The following is a 15,757-nucleotide window of genomic DNA, read 5'->3' as shown; positions in this document are numbered from 1 at the left end:
ATACGTGGCATAACCAGGTAGCCACCATACAGGGGGCAGATGCTTCATCATGTTCCAGATGTCTTTTATAGAAGAAGAATAAGCTTAATCCCTTCCTTTAACACAAAAAAAAAAAAATAAATTAACAGTTAAAGAGAACCTACTGTGATGTTATAGATGCTCCTTGCCATGGTCAGGAGATGGGCACCTCAGGGCTGCAGGGCCACGCACCACCCATTCCCAGCTCACAGGCCTGGTCGTGCCATGCCACGAACATCCCTCTGAGAAGTCAAGCCCGTAGCTATGTTTGAGAGCTCTGGCTGTGCAAGTGAAGGATGGCCAGCAAAGCACATGGATTTTGGAACTTCTTCCACATCTTGCCTCTGGTTTTGGTGCACTGCAGTGCCCCAGGCTGGAAATTCTGTAGCAGTGTCACATTCATTACAAAAATGAAGGATGTTAAATTACACGTGAGGATGACCAATGAGAGCACACACTCTGTTATTTATTTAGCTTTTTTAATCGTTTTACATATTTTATATATCAGACCATTTCCAGAATAGAATAAGCCATAAATTTTTTGTGCAGCTAACTCAGTCTGCATCAGCGGAATTGCCAGTGGGATAACCTAGTATCCAGGAAAGAATAAGGTAAATTTGGTACCACCTGGATGTCTCTGCTGAGAAGTAAGCATCAAAAAGAGACAGTTTTGCCCTGTAAAATGTTAACTTACAGTTGCTGCATTGATCCAGTGTGTGAATGAAGCCATTCAAATCCTTTTAAAGGAAAACTATGGCTTGAGGCTATCTGCAATCACTTAGAGATAGTCTACTTGGGGGGCGGGGGGGGCTTCCTTTTTGGCTGTTTGTGAGGGAAGCTGGTCACAATTCTGGGCCAAGCTGTAGCATTCCCATCAAGTTCTTTAGCAGGGGAATTACAGACCAGACACACAGAGCAAGCAGAGAGCCAACACTGAGCTGAATTAGCAAAAGGTCTATTTAAGGAAACATGTCTAGCATCTGTTTTATCGAGCATATGTACTCTGCTCGTTGCTGTGCACCATTAAGACCTTTCACGCAGAGATTGTAAGACACACATGAGCACTGCAGAAGCTATGAGACTGCTATTTTTTCCTTCTTTACTTTGTCTCATCAATACTTCATTCAGGACCATTCTAGCCTTAAATCAGCGCTGTGGTAAAAAATAAAATCACCCTGCCAGTGGTCTGACAGACAAGGGGGCAAGTTCCCCCTGGGACTTTAGGGTGATTAACAGGCATCATGGACATGACCTTATTTCAGCTACAGAAGCCTGGATAACTGAGGACAGGCATACTCTGTTATACACAAAAACACATGTTTAACCACTGTTAGTAATAACAGGATCAGACAAGACAGGATACCCTCTCCTTTGGCTGTGTTGATCCCAGCAGGTGAATGCCCTGAGCCAGCTTGCCCCCCTGCAGTCTGAGGGACGACACCCAGTGGAAGAGCAGTCATTCCTTCCACCATCCCATGTTCCCTAGACAGCAGTAGTTGGGAGCATCTTCACCAGATGCTAAACCTCCTCCCCATCCTTCCAGCTATAATGGATGAGACAAAGGAAACCCTGTGGAGCAGCCCTCTGCCCCATGCTCCTGGTCCCCAGCTCTGCAAGCTGAGTGTACCTGGAGAGGAATCTTTCTCCTAGGCTGAAGCTTCCCGCCCTAGAGTATGTGGAGTCTGGTGAAGGGAAAATCAACCTTGTTCAAGCATTGTACAGTCTCACTGCCTCATTTCTGGTTTGCAGACCCCAAAAAGCACACAGGCCAGGAGGTTAATATAAAATAACTAGAATATTCAGAAGCTGGCGGCTGGATCTCCTCGGGGTTCTCAATGGGCAGATCAGCCACTCGTTGCTTTCATTATCTGGATTACAATAAAAAGAAAGAAAAGAGGGTAGAGGCAGACACTTCCCTGCAGACTCTTTGCCCAGATGTTAAACCAGCTGGCTACGAACCCCACACAGAGGCTTTGCTGCCAAAGCCAGGGCTGATGACAGGAGATGGAGACGTGGCCTCTACTTTTCCCCCTCCTGCCAAAACAGACCAAATGATGTGTAGCACAGCACAAATCCACCTCAGCAGATGCCACCCAGGATACCACTCTGCAGAGTCCCACATCCCTATCTGTGCCATGTCCCTCAGGGTTTAGAGATGACCTCCACCACCTGCACCAGCTCTTGCTGGTGGAGCTGGAGAGGCAGACCCAAGAAGACCATGAAAGTGTGGGGCTGTGAGGCCCATCCCTTGCATTGCCTTTACCCTGAAGTGCTGTGGTGCCTTGCTTACCCCCATCCTTATACACATCTCACAACACCTTACTTCCCACACCACTGCTTCAAACTGCCATGCTGACTCTCCTCCAAAGATTTTTCACCCTCCTTCTGTTAAGCAATCTCCTTGCCTTTTGCCCAGAACACTTTTCTGATTTGTATTTAAAGCATGCTTCTCATGAGAAATGCACTTAGTCCACCAGGCAGGGCAAGAGAGGTTGCTCAAATAGACACCTGCACTGGAAAGAGAATAGCTTTATCTCTGTAATCCATCATATTCCAGGACACACGTGGGCTATTCAGCAAATCCTCCTTAGGAGATGTCCCTCATGTCTCTGAACTGAACGGCTGAGACTCTGCACCCCACTCGTCCGCAACATGATGGCATTCATAACAGGTAAATAAAACATTATTGCCAAATGCTTCCACCTTCTAATTTCTAAAACCAAAAACCCCGTCTGTTGATAGAAAAATTTGATTTATATAACCAGCAACTATCAAACTGGTAACGCAGAGCAGCCAACACTGGTAAGCAGAAATTAGGGCATTTAGCAGCCTCAGTATGCTGGAAATCCTGTGTTGTCTCTTTAAAAACAATGGAAAACCATTCTGGATAAAATCTTTCGGAACATTTTATTTCCTCAAGAGAACGGAACTCTTTTCTTATGAAAAAAAAAAAAGACTCACTAATATTAAAATATACTAAACCTGATAGAACAGAATGTCTCCTTTGAAGTTGTTTCAATCTTTTTAAATATCTAAAGGACCTAATCCACACAGGGCTTGCACGTTTTCAGCTTGGAAAAAAAAAAAAAAATCAAAGCTTTATCCCCCTTTTTCCCCCATGTACACCCGCTTGCCAATTATGGGAATTAGGGAAAAAAATCCATGTCTGAAAGAGGTGGAGGCTTTTACACTCTTGTAATTATGCACAGGATTTAACCATTTGGGGAGAGGGACTCCTGGGGGGTGAGAGAAGAGCTTTATTCTAAGAGTTATACATGCACTTTCATCCTGAATTGAGTGTCAGATACCAGGTGATTTTTCCTAGGGATTGCCACGCTCCTCTGCTTAGCAGCTCATCTCCAATTTGCTCAAACGATCAACAGCTCCTCGTCTTCTTTATTAGTCTCTCTGTTAATCTGCCCAGCGATGAGCTCCAGCTCCCGCGGCCAGGGAACATGCCAAGAATAGCCAGATCCAGAGCTGTGAAAGATATTCTTCCAGCATCATCTGGCTCCTTGGCAGAGTCTGCCGGCAGCTGTACTCGCAGCCCCGTGCCTGCCTCTGGGTATGTCATGTGGCCACGCCGTAGTGGCACTGGCTGAGCATCTCTGTCCTCCTGGATACAATTTTCCTTTGATTCACCTTGAATCCGAGGAACCCATTACATGACCATTGTCTCAGATTTGATCAATAAGGTCTTTTTTTAATGACTGCCCTTAAAAGACAGCCAACACATCTTGTTTCTGCTGTCATACTTTATAAATCTATGCCCTGCCTGTAAGGACCAATCCTTTTGCCGTACAGGGCATTCTTGGGCAGCACTTTTTCACAGCACATGAGCAGGATCTTTTCCAGCTGATTTGTGGCACAAAGGCTGGACTTTTTCACTGATGGATAAACAAAAAGCCTGAAAAAAAGTCACGGAGCAGAGGGCAGGAGGGCTACCTCAGGACTACTCTGGGTATTAAGGCTACATCAGCCAGTCTATAATCTTGAAAATATATTTGCTTGCGCTGAGGCATTTTTTTCAGGAAAGGCACACCAGAAAAAAAAATAAAGTGAGAAAAATTTTATCCCTGATATAAAGGATGCAATCCTACATAGCAATTGCCTTGTGCTTTTCCTTCCCTCCTCCTTCCTCCTTTTTTCTCTTTCACAAGAAAGACCAGTAAAAGCTGTGTCTATATTAGCTACAAGCATCATCTATAAAAATCCTGTCTTTATATGTTACTCATATCACACTGTTGCAGTGTCAAATTTCACAGGAAAGAAAGCACTAAATGCAACATAAATTACATCAGCATTACAACTTGGGCATAAATTATCTGAACCAAACAAAACCTGACCTTGCTTCTACTAGTTTGGTCAGTGTCTCCATTTTAGATGCTGCAGGTCATCCTTAAACATAAATTTGTCCTTTCGGTTGATTTTTACATTTAAATTGGTTTAATAATTTGTGACATAATGAGCATTAAAATATAAGCATTTTCTACCTAAGGAACTAACAGTCTGTCAGCTTCAGCAGTAGATGTGACACAGCTGAGCACTTGAACCAAGAAAAGAGAGTATTTCTATGGTCTGCGACTGATGCAATTGTATGCAGGCATTTATTTGTCTGCTCAAAGTTTCAACCCCGACAGCTTTTTTCCTTTCTTACTGTGTTTGTCTAAATCCAATTGCAAGTTCTTCAGGGCAGCAATCTGTCTCCTCATATGTTCGTAAAGCACCATGTGCACCTATGGCACTCTGTAATAAGTAATTTCCTATCTGCTTATGATTAAAGAGGGATTTCAGGTGAAATATTGTAAATTGAAACGGACAGGCTGGGAGGACAGCTTACATTACCAGCATCATTCAGTCAGAAACTGTGCTTCAACACAGGATGGCAGCCAGCATGCTATGCAGTTTGAGCTTGCCTATGTACAGCTCTAAATGCTTTTGAGAGCCATCCTACAACCATTCCCCATTCCCTGACATCAAGTCCCTAAAAAATACATTGTGCAGAGTAAGAGAGCTCTCCATTAGATGCCTTGTACTGCAGTACGTGTTTGTTTGTAAGCATATATATTGCTTTTTCCAGGGTTACTTTCTGAAAGCAAGCTAGACTCTGTAGAGCAACTGAAAAGATAGGAGTGCACTGTCTCGACTGGAGGTGGAAAGAATGTGGGATAAGCCACAGAAGGGGGAGCAAAGAGAGAAGGTGAGAAGCTGATATATTAATAGAATCACCCTGTGCCTTGCTCGAGGCACAGACACATCCAGACAGGGCTCTTCCCCACTTACTGGTAATTGATTTGTGCAGGTGATATAGCAAACATGAGAGTCCAGCTGCATGATGCATGCATGGATGAAGCTCACAGCATGTTTAGGAATACCATATTTATGATAGCAAGAAAGCATGCAATAGCTTTCTGGGAGCGGTCCCCAGCTTGTGCCCTTGCCTGAACCCCAAGACACTACAATGCCTATTGTCTGCCATCTGAAAATCCCTCCTTTTCCAGAAATTCAGCCCCCACATGCCCTTTGCTGTCCCCCAAAAGCAAAACCCCTTTTCCTCAGCACTTGCCACTCCAGATCCCTCAGCTTCCCACAGACTGCCCGTACCCAACCTCTGCTACCTCAGACCTCTTAAACCATCTCAGAGCTCAAATTCCCCAGCTACTTCCAGACCAGAGTTCCCAGTCTCCTCTGCTGCAGCTGCTGGTCCCAAATCCTCTGGGACACCAGCACTCCCACCACATTTCTGCCATCACCTCCCCAACAAGCCGTCAGCTACTCACACTTCCTTAAACCCCATAACACTCCCCAAATCTGCACCCTGGACTTGCCATTTCACAGACCCCTTTCTTCCCTCCAAGGTCCACTCACATTTCCTCCCTTTCAAATCCTCTCACCAACTCCCTTCACCACCAAGTCCCCCCTACTTGGTCCCCCCTCTCATACTTTTGCTGACTCCCCCCAAGTTTTCCACCCCACCATCTCCTTGCCACTCCTATCTGCCATGCCGCTGACAGCCCTGACATTCTAAGGGAAGCAGACCTTCAGCTTCCCCCACTGGATGAAATCCTACAGCCCCCTTTTCTTGCCCATATCTTCTCAAAAAAAGTAACTCATGAGGAAATTCCCATCAGGAATGACTTCACTGAGATTTTAGATGTCTGAAAGGGGGTTAGAAAACTAAAATCAGTAGCTTTGATTTTTTCATTGCAGCATTCCTAAAGGACCTAACCACAGACTGAACCCACTCACCTCTGTGGAGTATATATTATTTCAGCTGTAAGACATGAACACACAGGGAGGCCCTGGCATGGCAGTATAATGTAGACCTTCAACCTCACAAGGCACACTTTAACCAAACTGTGCCTGAGAATCATTGTTGGCTGTGCAAAATAAGCTCTTCACAGCTTTGCCTCGAGGCTCACTGGGCCTTCAGCCTTTGACTTAGAAGCCTCTTTTCCTCCTCAAAAAGCTGCGGTCCCCATATAATGCTTTGGTGCTGTTTAGTCTCACAGACCATGTCCCTGTTATCAGCAAAATGAGGAAGCCCCACTCAGAGGTTTCTTTCTCACTGAGGGAAGAACAGAGAAAGTTTATGGCTGCAGAGAAAAGGGAGCCAGGAAGGTCACTGTGTACCTGGAGGACAGTGAAAAGAGAAGTCACCACCTGGGCAGCCAAAGTTTGTTGCTTAATGAGCAATCACTGATCTAAATCCCCATCATGCCACAGGCAACTTGCTTGATTACAGGGCATACAGGACAGGGTTTTACCTCCACACACCTATATATTTCAACAGCTATGGCACCCAAGAGAACTGCACTGGAAGTACATTGGTAAGACTGCAAAGTCAAGCACTTAAACTAGGAAATACAGGGCCTAAGGAGGTCTCTGCAGCCCCAGTCACACTATGATACAATCCTTATTTGCACAGTGAAGTGTTTCTCCACCACCCTCCTGCTCTGCTCCGCAGATCTGAGAGACCTCTCTCCCTTTGATGGCATGTTCTGGGTCCTTGCTCCACACCACAGTTTCCTCACAACACTCCAGTCCTGCTCGGGATGGAAGCAATAATTTCCTCACAGACTTTTCTTTGGCCTTCCCCACTCTTAAATTAGAGTGATTCACAGATGTTAATTATCTTATTTCCATAATGAACCCGTGGAAGGAGGGTGTATCATTAACTCCACATTACAGCTGCTGAGCTGAGACACAAAGAGATGCAGGTTAGTAGATTAATATCCACTAATTTTGCACACCTAAGCTGAAATACTTAAGGCCTGCTTTCCTCTCACTCTGTAGGGCTTGACATTGCAAACTCCACTGATGATTCATTAGTAACTTCCTAGACTTTAAGATACAGATACTGGAAAACGATAACTTCACCACCAGCTCTCCAGCAGTTGATCCCAAGGTTGCAAGACTTAGGTCTATCATACAGACCATGCCCCATTTGAGGAAGCACAGAGCTAAGACTGGTGTTGGGCTATCATGGCAAAACTTTCTTAGAACAAAAGAGTAAGTTGTGTTTAGCTACTGGGTCTTGATGGCTGTTTCCTAATAGCAGAGGAATAGTTGGCTCTGCCTCGTAAATACCCATAATAGCAATCCAAGTTTGTGGCAGACCAGGAAAGAGGTGCTATGGTTAGAACAGGCTCTTCTGACTTTTCTCTCCTCAAACCTCCATCCTTGCTTTCTTCAAATCCACCAGTTTCCTTCTCCACCTGTCTGAGATCCCAGAGAGATGCAAACTGCTTTCAGGCCTCTGATCTGCCCAGCCTGTACTTAAAACAAGGGCCTGTCCCAAATAAGGTCATGATGTACTCACTGCCCTGAGTGAATCTGGGAGAGGACTTACCTGCTTCATCTCTATGCTACTTAACATCTGCAGCCTGCACTGGTTCAAATGCGTAGCCTAGTTTGGGTGAGCGCTCACAAAAATGGCACAAGTCACTTGCCTGCTTCAGCAGGCATCTCGTTGCAAAATTTCAGCTCCTTAAGTGAAACCATGAAAACTCCATGATTTAAAAAGCAACGGAGAAAGAAAAAAAAAAAAAAGGAAATAAAAGAGAAAAGCCTGTATATTTACCCTACAGGCAAAACAACCATTAAGAAGGCCTAGGATAAATCTTCCTAGCTTGCTTTCTGGAGATAGCTGAACTGCTTCAGATGAAACTTTCTGTTAGAAAGAACCAACAGCCTGAAGCTGATACCCAGGATGGAAAATTCCAGCTTAAACGGTTAATACTTGCTGAAGAATAGGCTTCTGGAGACAGTCTTCTACGCAATGTAAGTTTTGTCATTGCAGAGCTCCTTATAGCACATGGAGAGGCCTGGGTGCCTTTCCCCAGCATACCCACTACCTCTGCCCTTACTCCCCTTGCCAGGCTCCCTGCTGCCCCATCCCAGCGCAGCTCTGCTAGCACCAGACTCACCACACAACCCAATCCAACACCAGTTTCTCACCCCTGCTGCTTTATCTGGGGTAAGATAGCACAGCAAACCCAGCACTGTAGAGTCACTAATCCAGCACCTTCAATCCAAGCTGCAGCCCTGCTGTATGTACTTGCAGTTCCTTGTACTTTGTACTTTTTGCTGTCCCTATTGCCTGTGGGTCTGTCACACATTTTTTGACTGGTTAATGACTTTATCCCTGAGCTGAGCACACAGTCTCCAGTCATTAGTGAGCATCATGTGTTCATGTTGTGTTCTGTACCCTGGAAAGCCACATTCAGATACAGTATATCTTCCTCTTTGCAATGCCAGGAGTGTCTTGCACAAGCCTCCCTTACTCTTTTGATGGACTGTAGACAGCTTGCTCATTAGTTTAGTATCTAATTGCTTATCAGTCACACTCTCAAGCTCCTCATTACTTTACTTACACAGCTACAGTAATTAGATTTCACATTTCTTTAGACTCTCACAGCATTGTCTTAACCTACTGAGGAGGCACTCAGATATGATACACATATATTATAAATTATCTCCGATAATTATCATATTCATTATAATATATAAAATATACATACGCAATGCTGCTGAGGCAAGCTCAAACCTCTCCAGTTCTAAGTGCTCAGGATGCTCCAGGAGCATCTCCAAATGCTTGTTTGTGTCGCTTTTAACTTCTGTGAAGCTTCACCCATCTGTGACCCTTGGCTTACAAACCATGCCCGACTGCATCATTTGCTACTTCTCAACCACCACCACATACCTCTCCTGCAAAACAAAGCCTTCAGATCTGCTCACTACAGAGATGCAAATACTTTAAGGCAGAAACACGAATTTGATGTTTAGTACAGCAGCAAACAGAAAAGCTGCTTGAGCAGTCAGCCCTTATTTTGGGGAATAACATAGATTTTATGACTCTTTTTTTCATCTAATTTGATGCATTTCTTTAGCACCTATTCTCTAAGCCTCAAGCTGTGTTTTTTTGTTTTTTTTTTTTGTGAGATCATTCCACACATTTATTACAGAGCTCAAAAAGCTACAACAATTTATTTAACTTTTCAGAAGAGAGTTCTGCAGACGCTGTGGCCAGATGATTTTTCTTCCTGGGGATCACATGTGAAATATGTGCTATATTTCCAGATGCAAAAACCACAGACACCAGGTGACATGTAAAATTGTGCACCTCTTTCTAAAGTAAATTAAATTAGTGAATGCACCAGATGGTTAAACTTGAAAAGGCTAACAGGTAATTCCCCCCAAACTGGAAAAGGGCCATATCACCATAGGCTACGTCTGCAGAAGCAAACTAAGCAGAGCCAGAGTATAGACCATTTTATTCACTGTTATAGATGTAGCCATAGAGACCGCAGTGGTTTCCAGACCACCTCCTTGTCCTGCTGTGGTGCTCGTTTACAGGTGCAGGAGGGATGGGTGACACTTGGGGACTGACTGGCTCTCCCCTAAAGATGGGCAAGCACTCTGCTGTGGGCCATGGTGCAGATGCATCCCTCAGCCACAGGAAACAGCCCTGCCTCTCTCCACTCCCCCACCCAGAGCCAGCATTGTGCCTCCTCAGCTAGACCCCTTCAGCATAGCATACACGTAGAATGAGCAAACGGCGAGCATGAAAGATGGGCAGTGAGTACAGGAATGCTTTGTAGCTCTGGAGGTCAAAGTCCTGCAGAGGTCAAAGAATGGTGGATTTGGATACAAAACAAATCTGAAGGAAAATGTCTTCCCATGGCCTCATAAAGCAGTCTCATCTGATCCCAAGCAACACACCAAACTCATGAAATGCAGCAAAACATGGTAGTAGAAAAGCTTAAAGCAAAAATCCAGGGTGAAAATACTCAAGAGCACATAAATGATTTAGGAACCAGATTTCCACTAGTCCCCAGGGTTCTGAAAAGTTTACTTCTCATCAACTTCGTATGAGTATCTAAAGATTTTCTGAATCTCTTGGAATGGAATGTGTGTGCTCTCCATCCTCCTCTTTCCTGTTGCTTGCCATTTTCCTGCCTTGCCCTGCCCAGAGCTGCCTGCATGTCCCACAGCAACATGCTGGCATTCATCAGGGCTAAAGTCCTTATAAGAAACCCAGCATGATAAAGTGGAGACAGACAGCGAGGTTTAACTCTGAGCCCCCCCTGCAGACAGAACAGACCATCCCAAAACCCAGATGAAGGAGAGCGGCCTCACCAAGCTCACCCCAGCGTCAGTTCTGGGGGGCTCTAATAAAACCTTGCTCTGGGAGGACCTCCGGCCTGGGATGCAGCCGGCTGCGGGAGGATGCTCAACGGCTTCCCAAGAATGAATAGCATTCCTGCCCTGGCAGGCGGCCAAGCGTGGCAGTCGCCTGCGCGCGGGCTCTTCCCCAGCTCTCACAGCCTCTTCAACAGAAGTGACACGAGACACACTCTTGCTCACAGCCTGCTGCTGCTCAGGAGGTTGGGAGAAGAAGAGACTCAGTCCTTCACAGCTGGGGGGCTCTGACTTTGCAAGCTGAGGCGCGATTAAGATGGAAGACAAGGCGGGAGAAGAGGGGGGAAATGGAGAGATGGAGGAAGGGATTCCCTGCGCAAGGCTGAGTCCCTGCCTCTCCATTGCATCTTTCCCCCATGCCACCCCTGACTGTAACCCTCTGGGAAACAACCAGGAGCAGACCAGGGCATGAACCTGCAAAGCACCCCTAGCCTGGGAATCAGAACTGTGGCGCTGTGCCCAAGTTCATTAACCCTGCTGTGACACTGGGCTAATTGGCTCGAACATGGCATCATGCTAATGCAACTTCACTGTTTCCAAGACCTCAATGAGGATTGCTTTCCATTGTCCCCTCCTGTCCCATGTATCAGTAAGGGGGGGGGGGGGGAAGAAATCACGTGTGCGGAGTAAGACTGAAAATATAGAGACAGCAGAGAAATGGGGAGGATATTTTTATTGGCATAGTAACAACCTATCAGCATGTCTGTAACTAATCTTGTGCTTACATAAGGGTATTCCTACTGGGAAGGACTTCAGAAACTGTGGGAAGAAGGCAGAGCCCAAGAAGTGACATGACCGTGATTGTTTAGTGTGGCACTGGGTGAATGACACCGGGTGACTGACATTGGCCGGCCAGGAGCAACAGAAGGACATTCAGAAAGAGACCTTGCACACAAACTAGGACGTTGCCTCTCACAGAAATTAGTGGAGCCCAGCACAACCGCCACTCATAAGTATTCGCTGAGGACTCTACATCTTCCTGGTAGCTGAGAGGTGGATTTCTTCCACCCATTCATCATTCGTAAGAGCCTAAATCCCAAATAGTCCGTCAAGGAGGAGAGTGTGAACGAGGCCCAGGAGGAAACAAGGAGCTGCTGGAGAAAAGCCAAATATACCAGCCCGGACACCTTCAAAGTGGTATGAAAGACATCCCAGCCAGATGTACAGCAGCAGCCGTGGAGCGGGAGCACCAATTCACAACAGCCAGGCAGAGAAGCCATGTAGCTTCCCTTCTTCAACCTCCCAGTGGCCTGACCAAACCTCAAGCTATGGAAAGGGTAGGCATTTCTTCTAAAGGTCTGCATCGGAGCCTGGTGTGAGTAACTGTGTTATGTGCACGCCTTAAAACCAAAGACACTGAGGCAAAATAGCCAAAAAGGACCTGCAAAATAAAGGTTGTTCCTTCTAAGGGGATCTCTGAACTCCTAACGGTCCCCATTGTGGGCAAACAGCAGGGCTTGGCCTGTCATCTGTCCACAACACACCTACAATCTGCAGTGCATCTGATTCACAGCAACATTGTGAGGTACAGAAGTGCTTTGCAGATGTGGGGGCCTGAGTCTAAGAGAGCCTCAGGTCCTCATCCAGGCTGAAATATGTCCAGCTCCCATGGCATTCAATGTCAGTTGAGTACCTAAATACCCCAGACCTTGGTGAGGCTGAGCCTCAGTAGCTTGTTCCGAATGAGAGAGCACCTGGGCACTTGCCTCATGGTTTAACAGCTGAAAAGCCTCCTTGGTCCTTCTGGGGCAGAAGAGGCAGAGGGTAAAGGGAGCTGGAAAACAGGTGGCGGAAGAAGGGAGGGACACCAAGCATTAAGGTTATGTGGGATCATAAGCTGAGTTGTGGGGCAGGAGGGAAAAACTCACATCTAGCCCCTGCAGGCAAGACAGCGTAGGGAGAACTCCCCAAAAAGCCTGCAGTAGACCCCAGCTGAGGGCCACATTTGGAGACTTTTAGGAATGCACTGCTCTGAGGATACCTTCGGGCAGCTTGCTCGAGGCCCACGCTGTGTGGGGAATGCAAAGAACTGGTCTTTTGTTTCATGCCCCTTTGTTTTAACCTCTTGAATCAAAGACCCCAGCTGCTCCTCCAGGATCAGCTAGAAATTAATCCAATTAAAAAATAAATTCCCTGTGGATTCAAAACTCTTTGCCAGGTGGGGGGTATGGGCACGCAGTTCCTTTCTTCTGCAAAACAAACTCTTTCTTCTAACCCACATTTCACAGAGGGCAGATACAGGCAGGGAAGCATTTGAAGCAAATACAACAAACAAATGATCAGGATGATTTATAACCCTGATACCAACCAGAGCTCACAGGCAGGACTGCAGCCTCTGTCTTCTATAGACAGCATGGCTGGAGACAGAAGCACAATGCTACATGCTACCCTCCAACACAAACAGTCATCGAGCAACAAAACCCTTTGCCGCTTCGTTCCACTCTTTTGTTTTCCAGAGTTTTTGGTCACCCAGGCTTGTGGAGCTTGACAGGTTAACCCACACTTCTTGGTTGCAGCAGAAATGGTTAAACAGGGGGGGATTGTTTAGGCTGTGAAGCAGAAGGAATTCCTTTGTTTTTGTAGATCACTCCAAGGCAGCCGAACCCGCAGGGATGCCCAAGAAGAAAGAGGCAGTGGCTGAGCGTGAAGATGGGTTTCCAGGGAGGGAGGTCATGCCACCCCTCTGCAGGCTGTGAGATGAGGGGTAGGGGAACATGTTTTGCCTCAACTTCACAGCTGGAGAGAAGTTTGCCAGACCCTCTGTGTAAGGGGGTGAGCAGGACCAGCTGGAGACCGTACCCAGATAGCCTGGCTTCTCCTGCGAGGCTCAGCAAAGCCACAGCTTATGCTACAAGGGAATCCCATCGCACCACCCTGAGGGCACACAGTCACGATGGGGGAAATTAAGGCCAAGGAGAGATGGTGGCTTTGAATAGCCAGGGATTGGTGCCCCTAAGATCTCCTAGGAAAGGGGAAGCACTTACAACACAGCCACTTCTTCTTAAACCTGGCTTGCTTCCACCAACCGGTATCTCTAGTTAAGCTGTCCATCCTCACTCAAGGTGATTGTGGTCCTGAGGTACTGGGTTGGACCTCTGTGAGAGTCTTACCTTCTCTTGCAGCTCCAAAACATGACATCTACTAACTTATCTCCATTGACAGAAATTATTGGAGAGAATCTCAGGCAGCTGCTGAGAGGAGGGAAGTCTTATCCTATTTCACTGGGGATACTGGAACCTTGGGACACCTGAAAACTTACTGTGCTGTAGATGATGGTGAAAAGGGTCAGCAATAAGTGCCTGTGCTTAGCTTAAGGGGTGAAGGGAAGAAGAGAAGATCCTGGGGGTTTATCACCCCATGTAAAGCTATATGTGGGAGGGGGAAAAGTGCCCACAAACTTTACTTCTAAGAGCTGGATCAGAATCAGGGAAAATTTAAAATTTAAGTCTAAAAAAACAAAAGAGAACCCGGAGTGATTTGCTGGCCAACACTGCCTTGGTTGCTGTTGGCGTCAGGCTGGTGGTGTATGAGTCCTTCCACCTATTGGGAGCAGCACATTACCCAGGCATTCAGGTTCACAGCGGTTAGTCTTGCTTTTTCCCTTGCCTGACACCCAACTCTGGGAGCACCTTTGGTTTCTGTGTCTAAAAAGTATGGGGAAAAGGCTGGCAGCAGAGATCAGACCTCCGGACACCGCAACATGCCTCCTTCTTAGCTCCTTTGCAGGCTCCGAGTCTCCGCAACAACGCTAAGTGCAAGAGAGCTGGTAAATTATTAAAATAACCTTGCAACAGCTCCAGAGAAACCACCAGCGCCTGAGATTCAAAGGAGAGGCTGTGGTGTGAGAATCCCCATTAGTAACAATACGCACAGTTTGCAAGAACATATGTCTCTGCATGGAGCAATCAACCAATCTGGGCTGTTTAACCACAATATTTCAAAGAAGTGCTTTTAATGCAGCTGATCCGTATGTTTATTTCGGAGCTGCAAAACGGGATTCTTCCCAGCCTTTCAGAACATTTCTGTAATGGACTTTACCCAAATTACTGGGGAGAAGGCTTTGCTCCAGCAGAGAGACTGATAACTGATATTTTTTTAAACCAAAGTCATGACTGAAACAAGAACCCAGGCACACAGAAAGTGCATTTGCCCTCTAAAATAAAAAGTCAAGAGGAGCAAGACCCCACGGGGGCCCTCTCAAGAACAGTTTTGGATAGAAGGTGCATGAGATGGGGACTGGATGGCTGGGAAAGAAGGATTTCCAAGCCTCTTCTGATCCAAATACTTGAGCACACATTGAAAATACAGCCCTTTTCACCCTTTTTTCCTTCAAAGTGCATGGGAGGCAAATGTAAGTCCTTCTTTATTGATTGATTGATTAATTATTTCTTTTAATAAAGAATAAGAGCTCCTTGTGGAATAGCCATGTCTTTGTAGGGAGGGGCAAAGGAGGGGGGTGAGGTCTGGTATCCTTCCCTGCTCGATCTAATCCTAATTAAAAATAAATTACATGCTGCATGGAACTTGAAATGGCAAAGATAATCCTGTTACACACGAGGGGCCGCTCTGCTGCCCGCTGCCCGCTACCGGCCGCTGGACCTGTTCCCAGGCGCTCGCAGCCCAACCTGGTCGCCGGACTTCGGCCCGGTCCGGATCCCGGGCCAAGGGGTTTCAGGGGGACCCAGGGTGATCCAAAGGGGCCCGGCCTAGCTCGGGCGCAACCTCCCCCGCCCCCGCTGGACAGGCGCCTGCGGAGCTCCGGCGGGCGGGAGGAAGGAGCCGCGCGGTGGCTTTTCGTATGGAAAGCAGGATCTTGGGGGGCTTTAGTCGGCGGCAGAGCGGATCCCCGGCCCCGCAGCCAGAGCCGAGGCCCCATTTAAATCCCATTTCCATAAGCCGGAGCTGCGGGCACCCCGCCGCACAGACACCCCCCCCCGCGCGTGCCGCCCAGCGCAGCGCCCGCGCAGCCCCGGGGGTGCTTCTGCCACGAGTGCCACATCACGTTGGGTGCGCGGAGGAGCGGGTGTCCAGAGGA

Source organism: Neopsephotus bourkii, unplaced genomic scaffold, assembly GCF_033783945.1.
Source record: "Neopsephotus bourkii isolate Nb327-2 ecotype Australia unplaced genomic scaffold, CSIRO-AGI_Nbou_v1 NB_1637, whole genome shotgun sequence".
In the NCBI taxonomy this organism is placed as follows: domain Eukaryota; kingdom Metazoa; phylum Chordata; class Aves; order Psittaciformes; family Psittacidae; genus Neopsephotus; species Neopsephotus bourkii.
The sequence above is the reverse complement of the archived record's forward strand: the minus strand, read 5'-3'. Positions refer to the sequence as shown.